Source organism: Megascapheus bottae, chromosome 17 (genome assembly GCF_031878675.1).
Source record: "Megascapheus bottae isolate mThoBot1 chromosome 17, mThoBot2.hap1, whole genome shotgun sequence".
Taxonomy (NCBI): Eukaryota; Metazoa; Chordata; class Mammalia; order Rodentia; family Geomyidae; genus Megascapheus; species Megascapheus bottae.
The window spans coordinates 46,139,886-46,155,337 of record NC_143525.1 but is presented as its reverse complement, the minus strand read 5'-3'; the positions used below and the strand labels follow the sequence as shown (position 1 = coordinate 46,155,337).

Below are 15,452 nucleotides of genomic sequence, written 5' to 3'. Positions count from 1 at the left end.
TTGTGAGACTACAATCTCCAATTAACCACTCAAAAACCCTAAGTGACACTCTGGCTCAAAGTAGTCGAGCACTGGCCTTGAGCAAAAGATCTCAAGGACAGAGCACAGACCCTGAGTTCAATCCTTACAACCAATAAAAAAAATAAGTAAGGGCTGGGAGTTTGGCCTAGTGGTACAGTGCTTGCCTAGCATGCATGAAGACCCGGGTTCGATTCCTCGGTACCACATACATAGGAAAAAGCCAGAAGTGGTGCTGTGGCTCAAGTGGTACAGCCCCAGCCTTGAGAAAATCCAGGGACAGTGCTCAGGCCCTGAGCCCAAGCCCAGGACTGGCAAAAAAAATCAGACTTCTTCATTAAACATGACATTTGAAATATGATATAAAAATTAATGTTAATAAATTATAAAAAAAATAAGTAAAAAAAAGAATGGGCCTGCTGCCAAACTCTTGCAGAATGTATACAAGTTTATCCAGAAAAAATATTACCATCACATACAAGGGAAGGAGTAAATGCTGCTGAGCTTCTGCAGGGCTTCCCAAGCCCCTGGGGCCAACAGACAATTCCAATAGGAAAGGGAACTATCTGTAAAGACAGGTTATTACATCTGTCACCAAACGAAATTCAAGTTAATTTTCAAGTGAAAATTCAATACCTGCCACAGCAGAAAGAGGGACTTTCCAAGCAAGCCCTCTATCCCCCTTATTCCTGTGGCCTACCCCTCATTCTGAATCTCTTTGTAGGCTGGCAAGCAGCCTGGAAACATGCTATCCTACTGGCTAGTCAGTAGCAGGGAGAAGGGTCTAAGAAATCAATGCTGTCTCACAAGCCACTTCTTAGCATGGGAGGACCTGTTCTGCAGATGCCAAAAAAAAAAAAAAAAAAAAAACACCACTTCAGGGCTGGGTGCCAAAGGCTCAAACCTATAATCCTAGTTACTCAGAAAGTTGAGATCTGGGTTTGTGAGACTCTTATCTTCACCAAATGCCAGAAGTGGAGCTGTGGCTCAAGTGGCAGAATATTCAACCTTGAACTAATAAGGGAAAAGGAAAAGCACCCAGGTCCTGAGTTCAAGCTCCAGTACCAGCTAAAAACAAGCCCAGCGCCAGTGACCCACACCTGTACTCCTAGCTACTCAGGAGGCTAAGATCTGAGGATCACAGTTCGAAGCCAGCCCAGGCAGGAAAGTCTGTGAGGCTCTAATTTCTAGTAACAGAAGAAGCTGGAGTAGTGCTGTGGCTCAAGTAGTAGAGTGCTGCTAGCCTTGAGCATGAAGGAGCTCAGGGATAGCACCCAGGCACAGAATTCAAGCCTCTGGACCACTAAAAAATAAAGGGGTGGGGGAGAAAAAGAAAAACAAAACCCACCTCATTAGAATGACCTAGACTCTTTTCTCCCCTTTCTAGTGTGCTCATCTCCTCAGGCAACAATAGACATTCATGGAATTAGAAACACAAACTGTTTCCAAAAGCGTTAAGCAATGCTTGTCCGAAAGAGTTTAGACAGCTGGGTCAGGAGCCACAGAAGCTGCATTTTCTTACCAGCATTGCTGCTCAACAACTGAAATGCGCTCCAGTGCAAAGTCCAGACACAGGAAGCAGTGTTCCCACAAAAACCCAAACAGCTTTACTATTGTGTAACCACCAAAATAATGCTCCAATGATCTATCAAGTTTGACATTTCATCCAGCTAAACAATCAAAACAGAACAAAAAGCATGCATGGAGAGATTCTTCTGCCATACTCAGAGCGAGCGACGCTAATTTTGACATTATAGCTTTACATGTTAATAACACATCTTTCTAGACTATTAAGCTTTCAGAAAGAAAAACATTAATTTTAATCTGAGGTGCCTTAAAGAAACTGCACACTCCAAAATTTCATTTTCTGTTCCCGATCTTTTTTTTTTTTTTTTTTTGCACCAGTCCTGGGCTTGAGCTCAGGGCCTGAGCATTGCCTTTGGATTTTCACAGGGCTAGCACTCTACCACTTGAACCACAGCACCACTTCCAGCTTTTTTCTATGTTTGCAGACTTGGATTTTTCTCAAAGCTAGAGCTCTACCACTTGAGCCTCAGCATCACTTCCAGCTTTTTTTTTCCCTATGCATGTGGTACCAAGGACTCAAACCCAGGTCTTCGTGCATTCTAGCCAAGCCCTCTACCATTAGGCCAAACTCCCGGCCCTCTGTTCCCCATCTTTAAGTATCTTTTTTTTTTTCCAGTCCAGAGGCTTGACCTCAGGGCCTGAGCATTGCCTTTGGATTTTCACAGGGCTAGCACTCTACTACTTGAACCACAGCACCACTTCCAGCTTTTTTCTATGTTTGCAGTACCGAGGAATCAAACCCAGGTCTTTGTGCATACTAGGCAAGCACTCTACCACTAGGCCAAACTCACAGCCCCTCTCTTTAAGTATCTTTATTGTAAGTTAAATTATAGGCCAAGAAGTTAGAAACTTCTTTCCAATGTTTAGTCACAAGCACTGAATAAGCCAAATACAAATTATCAGTTAATATTTATTTATGTACACTACTGACATTTGAAGCTGTCAGGGCTTCCCAGACTAGGCAGGCACTCTATCTACCGCTTGATCCCTAGCCCCAACCCTTTAAAAACAAAACAAAAACCCTATTTTTTCAGCTAGGATCTTATGGTTTATCTGGGGCCAGTCTTGACCCAGACCTTCCAGCGCTATCCATGGCTTCCTATCACTGGGATCACTGGCATGTACCATCATGCTTGGATGATCTGTTGAGATGGAGTCTAACTTTTTACCCAGACTGCGCTCTAGTTGTGATCCTCCAGATCTATACCTCCCCATCTCCACCTCCACAGCAGCTGGGAGTGTTGACCTGAGCCACCGGGCTGGCTCCAATCTACTCTAAAGTACATTGAAGGTAATCTCCTTCCCCTAGGCTTCATGGGCATTAAATTTGCAGGCTTCATTAGTATTAAATTTGTGGTTCTGACCTAGAAGTCACCAAGTGATAGAACTCCGCCCCCCCATCCCCAGGGAGGACAGGGAGCTCTGGATATCTCAGCACCACTTCCAGCTTTTTCTAAGTATGTGGTACCAAGGAATCGAACCCGGGTCTTAGTGCATGCTAGGCAGGCACTCTACCACTAGGCCAAACTCCCAGCCCCCTTCTGGTTATTTTAGAGATGGAGTCTTGATGACTTGTCTTCCCTGGGCAGGCTGTAAACCTTGATCCTCTGAGCTTAGCCTCCTAAGTAACAAGGATTACAAGCATAAGCCACCAGCACCTGGCTAAAACTTGATTTCTTGACATGATCAAAACTCTTGAATTGCCGGGAGCTGGTTGCTCAAGCCTATAATCTTACTCAGGAAGCTGCCATCTGCCTAGGCAGGAAAGTCCATAGACTCAGTGCTAGTACTCCAGTAAAAAGACCAGAAATAGAGCTGTGGCTCATGGGGTGAAGGGCTAGCATTGAGCCCAAAAGTTCAAGGACAACACAAAGGCCCTGAGGTCAAGCCCCAAACAAAACCATCACCCAAAACAAAACAACCCTCTTATGTTTTTGTCCCATTCCCTAGAGGCATTTTCCCCTGTCTTGGTGCTGGGGATCAAACCTCAAGGACTCTACCACTGTGCTACATCTCCAGCCATAGAAGCTTCTGTTCTACAATGTTTTGCAGTATTTCTAAAAAGATGAGACAAGGAGAAATTTTTCAGGTGGCTTTTTGCAAGCATTTCCACAGCCTGTACATCAAATAAAAATCAAATTAGCTATAATTGTAAACATATTTTCATTTCTAATATCAGTGTAGGTACTACAGGAGATATGTGCAGTGCTGTTTAAAAGATTTCCTCAAGGAGGGCTGGGAGTTTGGCCTAGTGGTGGAGTGCTTGCCTAGCATGCATGAAGACCCAGGTTCAATTCCTCAGTACCACATACATAGAAAAAAGCTGGAAGAGGTGCTGTGGCTCAAGTGGTAGAGCTCTAGCCTTGAGAAAGCCCAAGGACAGTGCTCAGACCCTGAGCTGAAGCCCAGGACTGGCAAAAAAAAAAAAAAAAAAGAAAAAAGAAAAAGATTTCCTCAGGTAATGGCAATTTCGGAATCTGATGAAGACAATCTGAAAGAGAACTGGGGAACTGTCATTTGCATTTCCCCCATTAACGGCCAGCCTCACCATCAGTATTCCAGCTGCTGGCCTGAAACTAAGTGAAAGGCCCAGTATTAGGTAACCCTGAGTGGGTTCAGGGATTAGAAGTGATGATTCAGTCATCTGGAGTGTGCAGTCCAACTGTAAGGCCATGGGTGGGTCAGACAGGCAGAGTGCTCTACTCCAGGAATATTCTGACAGCTCCTTTCCCTCCCACTGAGTAAACACTCACTATGGTATGGGTCAGCTGGCACGGAAGGATTTGTAAACTCTCCCATCCATGTAGGGTAAAGCAACCAAGAATGGTACACAGTTCTCATCTTGCCAATAATTTAGAAATGGAGGTAGACAAACTTGAGAACCTGGACTCTGAACTTCCTATTGTCCCCCAAATTATTCCTTCCCATCCCATCATCGTTAGCCCCTGTTTCTTTCTACCCCCAGTTAAAAATACTCATTGTCGGCCAGGCACAGTGGCTCACACTTGTAATCCTAGCCACTTAGCAGGTGGAGATAAAAGGATCACTGTTCAGAGTCATCCCAGGCACTGAAGTCCCTGACACTCTTATCTCCAATTAACCACCAGAAAACCAGAAATGGCCCTGGGCTCAAGGGGTAGGGCAGAAGCCTTGAGCTTTTCGAAAAGCTCAGGGACAGCGTCCAGGCCTGGAGTTCAAATCCCACAACTGACCAAAATAAAAACTCATTGTCTGAGCACATTTCTCCAACAACAATTCTTTGTCTAAGCACCACCCTTGACTAAGTAAATAGTTCTCAAGCTGGCCTGAACGTCAGCTGGTCCACCCCTGCCTGAGTGCTACAACACTCTGTCCCACCCCTTTGTCTAACATTTTCAAATAAATGCTTATGGACCAGTGGCCCACGCCTATATTCCTAACTGCTCAGGAGGCTGATAGCTGGATGACTGTGGTTTGAAGCCAGCCCAAGCAGAAACACTGGCAAGACTCCATTTCCAAAAGAGCCAGCAAAAAGCAGGTTGGAGGGGTGATTTAAGAGGTCAAGTACCATATGTGAATAAGCCAGCAATTGGCAAGTCCCAATACTGCAAATAAATTAATGAGTAAATAATAAAAGGCTTATGGATTAGTCACCTTCTTCTACAAGGATGGAAAAAGGGAATGCCCTATTTCTTCCTTTTAAGCCTTTTAGCATAATTCAGAAGTTGCGAGTAAACAATGGAGCTGAGGGCCGGGAGTTTGGCCTAGTAGTTAAAGTGCTTGTCTAGCATGCATGAAGACCCGGGTTCGATTCCTCGGTACCACATACATAGAAAAAAGCTGGAAGTGGTGCTGAGGCTCAAGTGGTAGAGCTCTAGCCTTGAGAAAGTCCAAGGACAGTGCTCAGGCCCTGAATTCAAACCCCAGGACTGGCATGCATAAATAAATAAATAAACAAATATCACTAAGTAAAAAATGAAGGCTAGAAGCCTTGCCTTAACACAGATAAAAACCTGTGTAGGTCGCAGCCATGAAATCAGCAGCCTGGTGAGGACCTCTCTAGGAATCCCGTAGGAAATGAAATGGGGATTAGCGTAATTAAATGTAAAGTCTCCTTGAGAGCAGGCTCAATTCCTGAAGACCAGAGCCATTTCTGCAAAATGCGCACAGGATTTACTGGGCATCACAGCTCCCCACTGTCACATCAGGTCTGCCAGTGCTGTGATCTCAAAAGAACAGACCAGCCATTTGCAGAGAGGATTAAATAATACAGCTTATCAGGGAAAACCACTCCATTCTCCAGTCTTTGCAAAAGTTTCCATGCTCATATAACTATAATATACTTAAGAGTTTCCAAAAATTACACACATTTCCTCAAAAGAGATATAGAAAGAAATATAATCATGGGGTAAAAAGGCCAAACACTGTCTCTTCTGAATGCCTAAATAGTCAATTATGTGTCTTAATACATTAATTCTATAGAGAAAAAGAGACTATTACAGGAAAGTTGAATAAGACATCTTTAAAAAAAAAAAAAAAAAGGGTAACCCTGGGGCCTAAGTCCATTCAACTGACAGTAAAATCTCAGCTCAAAAAACCAGTTTTATGCAACATCTAGTATTTTAATTTTCCAGCTGCCAACAGGAATATACAAAGGAGCAGAAATTAAACTAATTATGTCAGCACTTCAGTGAACAAAACTTTAATTATATTATACACTAGACATTTACTGAACAATACAAAGGCCCTTAAGGGCAAGAACTTCTATAGAATATAAATGATTCACAATCGATGACAGAAATTAGTATATTTAGGCAATAAACAGATTCATAGTTTAGATGCAAATATTCAACTGACACTATAATCCAATATAAAAATAATACATAGTATAAGAAACTAATCTCTACAATGGCTTTAAATCATGTCATAATTTACATATGCAGTATCATTAGTGGACCCTTAAAGCCAGTATTGTACTAATCAGCTTCTTTAACATCCTACCCACAAAAGAGCCCATTCATTTAGCTGGGAGACAGGTGTTAGCAACTGGAAACCAGAGGCTCGGCCTAGGACTATTATGACTTGATTGGCAAGTTGAAGGAAGGGCAGCTTGAAAAAAGGAAAAGGAGGTAAAGAAAAAGCTCCAAGGGCCGGGAGTTTGGCCTAGTGGTTAAAGTGCTTGCCTAGCATGCATGAAGACCCGGGTTCAATTCCTCGGTACCACATACATAGAAAAAAGCCGGAAGTGGTGCTGAGGCTCAAGTGGTAGAGCTCTAGCCTTGAGAAAGTCCAAGGACAGTACTCAGGCCCTGAGCTCAAGCCCAGGACTGGCAAAAAAAATAAAAATAAAAAGCTCCAAGGGGAGAAAGGAGAATAAAGAAATAGATGCCAAGTATTACTTAATTACCCTCAACACCCCCGCCCCTATCCTAATCAGAGCTCCTGGGCTACAATCCAAATACATACAACAGAATTTGGATAGTGTTATTAATTTATTCCAGCTGATAATAATGCTGGGCACATGCCAACAACCCACTCATTCTGAAAATTTCTTTTAAAGGATTGTTAATTGTCCTATGAGTCATTTTTCTTACCCATATTCTCTGGCTCTTTAGTCCTCACTCTCTTTTCTTATACTCTAAGAGCTGACTATGTAGGAAGGCTGGATTTTTTTGCCAGTCCTGGGGCTTGAACTCAGGGCCTGAGCATTGTCTTTGGACATTTTCAAGCCACAGCAGCACCACTTCTGGCTTCTTCTATGTATGTGGCACCGAGGCTCAAACCTGGGTTTTCATGCATACTAGGCAACCACTCTTACCACTAGGCCAAATTCCCGGCCCTAAAAGTAACTCTTAAGCCTGATGTTGGTAGTTCACACTCGTAATCCTAACTACTCAGGAGTTTGAAATCTAAGGCTCTTGATTCAAAGCCAGCCTGGCCAGGAAAGTCTGAGAATCTTATGTCTAACAGCCACCAAAAAGCTGAAAGTAAAGCATTAGCTTTCAGCAAAAAAGATCAGGGCCAGAACCCAGGCGCTGAGTTCAAGTCCTAGGACTGGCAAAAAAAGAAAAAAAAAAAAGCCAAACAGCAAGGTTAAAAGAATGGAGAAGCTGAGCACTGGTGGCTCAGACCTGTAATCCTAGGTACTCAGAAGGCTGAGATATGGAGCCAGAAATTTGGCCTAGTGGTAGAATGCTTGCCTAGCATGCCCAAAGACCCAGGTTGGATTCCTCGGTACGGAGTGGTGCTGTGGTAGAGCTCTAGCCTTAAGAAAGGCACAAGGACAGTGCTCAGGCCCTAAGTTCAAGCCCAGGACTGGCAAAAAAAGAAAAAAAAAAAAGCCAAACAGCAAGGTTAAAAGAATGGAGAAGCTGAGATCTAAAGCTATTAGTCTGAGCCAGGAGTCAGTGGCTCTATAATCCTAGCTACTCAAGAAGCTGAGATCTGAGGATTTCTGTTAGAAACCAGACAAACCTGAGAGACTCTTATTTCTAAACAGAAAAGGCCAGAAGTGGAGCGGTGGTTCAAGTGGCAGAATGCCAGTCTTGAGAAAAAAAAAAAAACCTAAGGGAAAGCACTCAGGCTCTGAGTTCAAACAAACAAAAAACTAGCAGTCTGCTTCCTAAACCCAAATAAAATTCCATGCTGTATCCAGCACCTAATTCTATTTTTAACTGAGATGCTTCTGGATTTCATAAACTCAGCAAAGAATCTGAAACTCACTTTTATTTGACTATTACGCATCTATTACGCATTTTCAATAAAGATTTCAGCTGTAGTTAACGAAACAACTGGAACACTGGCCTCATTTTAAATTTTTACAGAGAATCCCTGGGCGCCCCTGTCATCCTAGCTGGTCATAACTGGTCTTACCTCTCTATTCAGACCTCCAGCAGTTTCCACATTATCACTTTCACCAAAAATCCTCCCTTGTGACTCCTGACCAACAATGCACCAGCGAGGCCTTGCTCTAAAGCAATTTACATAAAAGGTATAAAAGCTCTTTGTTATGCAGCATGACTAGGAAATGGGCTCTTCTAGCACATCAAGCACCCAAGATAGCACAATGGTACCACCAGGGAGACTACCAACTTAGAAGGAACTTCAAAGTGTTCAATATCAATTTTATTTTAAAGAAAAGAACTTGAGCAGGGCATGATGGCTCTCACCTATAATCCTAGCTACTCTGGAGGCTGAGATCTGAGGATTGCAGAACAAAGCCAGCTGGAGCACTAAAGAACAAGACTCTTATCTCTAACAACTAGAAAACCAGAAGTGGTTCTATAGCTCCCAGGTAGGGCGGTAGGTAGCCTTGAACTGCTGAGCTCAGGGACAACGCCCAGGCCCAGTGCCCAACCAAAAAAAAAAAAAAGAACTCAAAAGTTCCATAAGGTCTTGATGTATAGAAAATAAGAGTAAATGTATGTATGGAAACAACTATACATTGTTCCCAAACGGTGGCTCTGCTTCTCAGAACCACTTAGAGAACATTTGGAAGTTTTCTTGTTTGGTTTGGTTGGTTTCGGATTTTTTGCTTGAATTCAGGGTCTGGGCACTGAGCCTCTTTGTGTTCAAGGATAGTGTTCTACCATTTGAGCCACAGCACCATTTCTGGCCTTTTCTGAGTAGTTTATTGGAGATAAGAGTCTCATGGACTTTTCTGCCTAAGCTGGCTTTGAACTGTGATCCTAAATTCTCAGCCTCCTGAGTAGCTAGAATTAAAGGTGTGAGCCACCAGTGCCCAGCTTACAAGAATTTTTTTTAACCAATAAAAATCTCTAGGAGATGGAACACAAATATGCATTAAAAAAAAAATTGTGGGGGCCAGGAGTTTAACCTAGTGGTAGAATGCTTGCCTGGCATACACGAAGACCCAGGTTCGATTCCTTGGTACCATATACTTAGAAAAAGCCGGAAGTGGTGCTGAGGCTCAAGTTGTAGAGCTCTAGCCTTGAGAAAAATCCAAGGACAGTGCTCAGGCCCTGAGTTTAAGCCCAGGACTGGCAAAAAAAAAATTGTGCATCTGGGCTGAGAGCGTGGCCCAGTGGTAGAGTGTTCCCCTAGCATGCAGACCCAGGTTCAATTCCTTGGTACCATATACACAGAAAAAGCAGGAAGTAGTGCTGTGACTCAAGTGACAGAGTGCTGGACTTCAGCAAAAAGTGGCCAAAAAATTGTGCATCTGGGCTGAGAGCGTGGCCCAGTGGTAGAGTGTTCCCCTAGCATGAAGACCCAAGTTCAATTCCTTGGTACCATATACATAGAAAAAGCAGGAAGTAGTGCTGTGGCTCAAGTGACAGAGTGCTGGACTTCAGCAAAAAGTGGCCAAGAACAGTGCTCAGACACTGAGTTTAAGCCCCAGAACTGTCAAAAAGGAAAAAAAAAAAGTGTGTCTGTGTCTGTGTGCGCCAATACTGGGGCATGTACCCCAAACCTGAAGACTATGCCTTAGGTTTTTCACTCAAAGCTGGTATTCTACCTCTGAGACATGGCTCCACTTTCAGCTGTTTGGTGCCTAATCAGAGAAAAGAGCCTCACAAGCTTTCCTGCCTAGGCTGGCTTCAACTGTGATCCTCAAATTTCAGCCTCCTGTCTAGAATTAGAGGTATGAACCATCAGGTAAACGTGCATCCTACTAGTCCTGTACCAGTCCTGGAGCTTGAACTCAAGACTGGGCACTGTCCCTGAGCTTTTTTTTTTTTTTTTCTTTTGCTAAAAGCTAATACTCTACCACTTGAGTCACAGCACTACTTCTGGCTTTTTCTGTTTATGATACTGAGGAATTGAGCCCAGGGCGTCATGCATGCAAGGCAAAGGCTCTACTACACTAAGTCACATTCCCACTCCTAAATGTGCATTTTAAAAGAAGGCTCAGTGACTCAGTTGCAAACTGCTAGATACCAAGTCCTTCAAGGAGTGGTTGTCTGGTTTGGGGGAACTCCTTGCTATAAAACAAGCTACAGTAAGCTGGATGCAGTGGCTCTCGCTTGTAATCCTAGCTACTCATGAGACTGAGATCTGAGGACCAAGGTTCACTAAGCCAGCCCAGGCACAAAAGGACCTGAGACTGATCTCCAATTAACCTCTAGAAAACGGGAAGTGGGGCTTGGCTCAAGGGTAGGCGGTAGCCTTGAGCTGAAGAGCTCAGGGACAGTGCCTAGGCTGAGTTCAAGCCCCAAGACCCACCAAACAAACAAAAAGCTACACTGATTATGATGAGGTCTTCCTTTGAGGACAGGAGGCTTCGGGATCTCCCAATGCCACTGGGTCACCATTCACTACTAGTGACTAGTCAACTAAACTGGCAAAACCAGAAAGTAACAAGAGGTAAAGGAGGTTTTCCTATTGGTAGAAAGCTGGAAAAACCAGCTTTGGTTTTACAATCAAATTCAAAGAGCTGGTTTCTTCCCAGAATAAATGTAGATTTGGTATGTGCTTTAAAAGAAAAAAAGAAGTTTTAAAACATACAGAGCTCCCCTTTGGCACTACTTCAGAATGTGTAAAAAAAAAAAAAAAAGTGAAATATTCTTCCTGAATAAAAAAAAGCAAAGGAAGAACTTGAATCTTAAGAAAAAAGGATAAACAGTTTACAGCTAAGACTGGCATAACAGGATTAGAGGTAACCCCTATCCTGACCATAGCAACTGTTAAAGCCTGGGACCAGGATTGCTGAAGTCCATAAACACACGAGACAGATATTCTACCAAGTGCTCTACTCATTTTAATGAAGTCACAACACACACACACACACACACACACACCTCACCAGCACATTTGACTATTCAAGAAAAATAAACATCAAGTAATCACCAATAACCAATAGCCAAGCAATAACCAAGTTGCCAGGAGTGGTTGCTCAGAGATAAAGTGTTTGCCCTGCATGTACTAGAGCACATTAAGAGGGAGGGGAAGGGGACAAGAAAAAAGGCAGCTCCTCCCCTGAGGTCACCTCTACCATTCTAAGCCACTCTCAACACATTCTAAGTCATATCCAGTACTACGGAGATTATGAAATTCCAAAATTCACAGGAGAATTCTTCCCAAACTGGTTCATACCTGTAATCCTAGCTACTCAAGAGGATCACAGTTCAAAGCCAGTCCAGGGAACTAAAGAACATGAGACTCTTCTCTCCAGTTAACCTCTAGGAAATGGGAAGTGGGGCTTGGCTCAAGGGCAGGGGCAGTAGCCTTGAGCTGAAGAGCTCAGGGACTGTGCCCAGGCCGAGTTCAAGACCCATGACCCCCTCTCCCCTGCTAAAAAAAAAAAAAAGAAATCTCTCCCAAACATAAACCCAACTGCCAGTACGAGTGTGGTATAAAAGTTTCCAATCAACTGCAGTATTAAAGATTATACTACAAGAACAAAAATTAAGGTGAAATTAGTCTCCAGACACAACTTAAGGTTTAGGTTGGCGTTTCTAGAGAACAAGGTGACTCCACCTCAGATTGGTATGGCAGTATCCACATCACAAGGCACAGTAATTAGAAAAAAAATTGTGCCTCTTTTAGTTACCCAGGGCTCTCTTAAAAGCCCCTCAGGCAGCATTTCCCTTGTGGCACACTAAGAGCCAAAACAAAGTTTGAGAACAAATTATGCTTTTAAGAACAGCTTTCTCTTATTGTCACTATTATTTCCTCAGTGGCTTAAACTGGTCAGTTCAGAGGATTTACAACACCTGATCCCAATGCTAACTAACAATCAGGTTAAAGTTGATCACCTTTATAATTACATAAAATAACCAGTGTAATCTTTAGCTACTCAGGAGGCTGAGATCTGAGAGTCAAGGTTCAAAGCCAGTTCTGGCACAAAAGGACCTGAGACTCTTATCTCCAATGAATCCCTAGAAAATGGGAAGTGGGGCTTGGCTCTAGGGTAGGGCGGCAGCCTTGAGCTGAAGAGCTCAGGGACAGTGCCAAGGTGGAGCTCAAGCCCCATGACCCACAAAAATAATAATTAGATAAAATGTGCGTGCATCTACCCATCCGTCCATCAGTCGTCCATCTCTCCAGGACAACATTAATAGTTAGCCCTACCCTATCAACCCGCAATTGTTAAGCACAATAAACAAATAACCCAAGCTATTGGGCAGTACTCTGAACTCGCACAATACCCAACCAAGTAAGTTCAGTTAAGAAAATAACCCAACCTCTTGGATGGTAATCTAAAGTCCAGTTGGCAAATATGCAAAAAAAAAGTTTCAAGAATGCTTGCCGCCATCTATTTCCTTAAAATTAAAAGATAATGCGACTAGAGCTGGATTTTGGCCTAGGGCTTGCCTCGCACTCTACGGGGGGTTCGATTCCTTAGTACCACGTACAGACAGAAGCCAGAAGTGGTGCTGTGGCTCAAGTGGTAGAGCTCCGGCCTTGAGAAAGCCCAGGCCCGAGGAGGAGGAGGGGAGGAGGAGGGCAGGAGGAGGGCAGGAGGAGGGCAGGAGGAGGGCAGGGGGAGGGCAGGGGGAGGGCAGGGGGAGGGCAGGAGGAGGGCAGGGGGAGGGCAGGGGGAGGGCCGTTACCCGCAGCCTGGCCCACGCTTCGGCCTCTACCCTGCTCCTGGGAGAAAACCCGCGGGGCTCACGGGGGGGGGGAGGGTGAAGGTGAGGGGGGAGGGGGAGGGGGAAAGGGAGAAGGGGGAGGGGGCGGGAAGCCGCTTCGCCCAGAGCGCCCTCGCCCCCTCAGAGCGCGCGCGGAGGCTGGGCACACTGGGGACCCCGGTGCCGGGCAACGGCCAGGTGAGTGCAAGCCACCGACACCGCCGGTCCCGGTCCCGGTCCCGGTCCCGGTCCCGGTCCCGGTCCCCCCTCAGACGACGCCAGCAGGTCCCCGCCGCCGGCCCGCGCTGCCCCCGTCGAGCCGGACCTGCCCCGGGGCGGCCGGCTGCAGGGAGGCCGTGACCACGCGTGGGGCGGGAGGCGGGCGGCACACCCAGGCTTCCCCGGCCCCCTCCAGAACCGGGGGGCTCCCCCACCGGAGACCGCGCAAGGTCTGCCTCAGTTTCCCCCCACGCCGGCCGCCGGCCGGGGGACGCCGCGGACCCCCGTCCCGGGGCGGAGGACGTCCCGGGGGACAGTGTGGGCTGCCCCGAAGGCCGAGCCCCGGGAGGGACCGGCTCCCCCCGACCCCGCGTCCAGGCCGCCGCCGCCGCCGCCTCACCTGCCTCGGCCGCGGGTCCGGCCCGCACCTGGGCACGGGACGGGTCCCCGGGGCGGGCACGGGCGAGGCCGGGTCCCGGCCGCCGACGCCTCAGGCAGGAAGGGGGAGGGCTGCGCCGTCGCGGCGTCTCCGGGGCCGAGGGGCCGCGGGGGGCGGTCGCGACATCCTCACGGGCGGCCCCAGGAAGTCGCCCCCCCCTCCACCCCGGTCCCCAGACTGCCGGGGACCCGGGCTGCTCCCGCCCCTCCGCGTGCGGCCACGCCCACCCCCGGCCCGGGCCACGCCCCCTCCCCGGAGCGGGTCCGGATCCGCCGCGCCCGCGCCACCATAGAGAGGAGCCTGCCGCGCGGCGGGCTAGAGCGCAGTCTCCGCGCGCGCAGTCTCTAGAGCGCGCGCCCCCTGGTGGAGCCAGAGCGCTAGAGCACGGCGTCCCCGCGCGCCCCCTGCAGGAGCAGGGCGGCACCGCACTGCAGAAGAAGAGAGGCTGGAATCTCCAATGGGTGACCTTGAGCCAGTCCCTTAATTTCACCCACCTCAGGTTTGGTAGCAAAGGATTGAAAGCTGCCTCGCTCTGGCTCTCGGATCTCCCTTCCTCGGGGCAAAACCCCTGAGCAGGTGATGATTGCTCAGCTTCACAACTGAAGAAACCCAAACCCATCATGCATGGTTCAGCCACTTATTCAAGGTCCCCCAGACCTGCAGGTCTGTGGGACATCAGATGCTGTGCTTGTTCCCTTGGATTTGCTACTGTCACCTGAGAAGCCTGCTGAGAAAGGCAGAATGAAAATGACTCAGCAGTCAAGCAGGTCACCCTGGTCACCTGCCCTTGGCTGGGTATGAAACTTGGCCTTCTGAGCTTGAACCTTCTCCCAGAAATGCAGGTGGGCCTGGGATTAAAAAAGCTGATTTGCTAAGTGCTTGGTAAACTGTAAAGGCCCAGGGCAGCATGGGGGAATAAGAAGATACCTAGTCGTGGAAAACATATAAATGCTAATCCTTCTGACTGCTATCTACTGACACAACTTGTTTATTCTTTAGACTTCAAGCAAGACTTCCCAGAGTTTTATTTATTTTATTTTGTCGGTCATGGGGCCTGAACTCTGGGTCTGGGCGCTGTCCCTCAGCTCTGCAGCTCAAGGCTACTGCCCTACTCCTTGAGCCACAGGGCTACTTCCTGTTTTCTAGTGGTTAATTGGACATAAGAGTCTCTCAGTCTTTAGTGCAAGGCTTGGCTTTGAACCACAATCCTCAGATCAAAACCTCCTGAGTAGCTCAGATTACAGGCATGAGCCACCATGCCCAGGTAGAGTTTTATTTTTTTTGCCAGTCCTGGGCTTGAGCTCAGGGCTTGAGCACTATCCTTGGACTTTCCCAAGGCTAGAGCTCTACCACTTGAGCCTCAGCACCAGTTCCAGATTTTTCTGTGTTTGTGGTTCCAAGGAATCAAACCTGGATCTTCGTGCATGCTAGGCAAACACTCTACCACTAGGCCAAATTCCCAGCCCTTATTTTTTTTTTTTTAACACTGGGGTGATCTTCCTGCAGCCACCTTGCATTTTAAAATAAGGAACTTTGGAAAGAAAAAAAAAATAAGACAAAAGTATTATATGTACATACCATAATTACCATAATTTTCAATGCTCTGAACAATCCATCCAACTTAAAATATTATCTTCATGTTGTCAACAAAGATCTACATATGAAAGAAATGCCCA

The 15,452-nt window shown here is 46.4% G+C and overlaps 1 protein-coding gene across 1 annotated transcript in view; it reads right to left on the bottom strand.

Moving 5' to 3' along the window:
• The window catches only part of Rffl (ring finger and FYVE like domain containing E3 ubiquitin protein ligase), a 66,108-nt gene extending 52,288 nt beyond the window's left edge, over positions 1–13,820 (bottom strand). Inside the window, exon 1 of the mRNA XM_090351250.1 lies at positions 13,738–13,820. The gene's annotated coding sequence lies outside the window, so the exon portion shown is untranslated. The remainder of the gene's footprint in view (positions 1–13,737) is intronic.
• Positions 13,821–15,452: the final 1,632 nt, after the last annotated feature.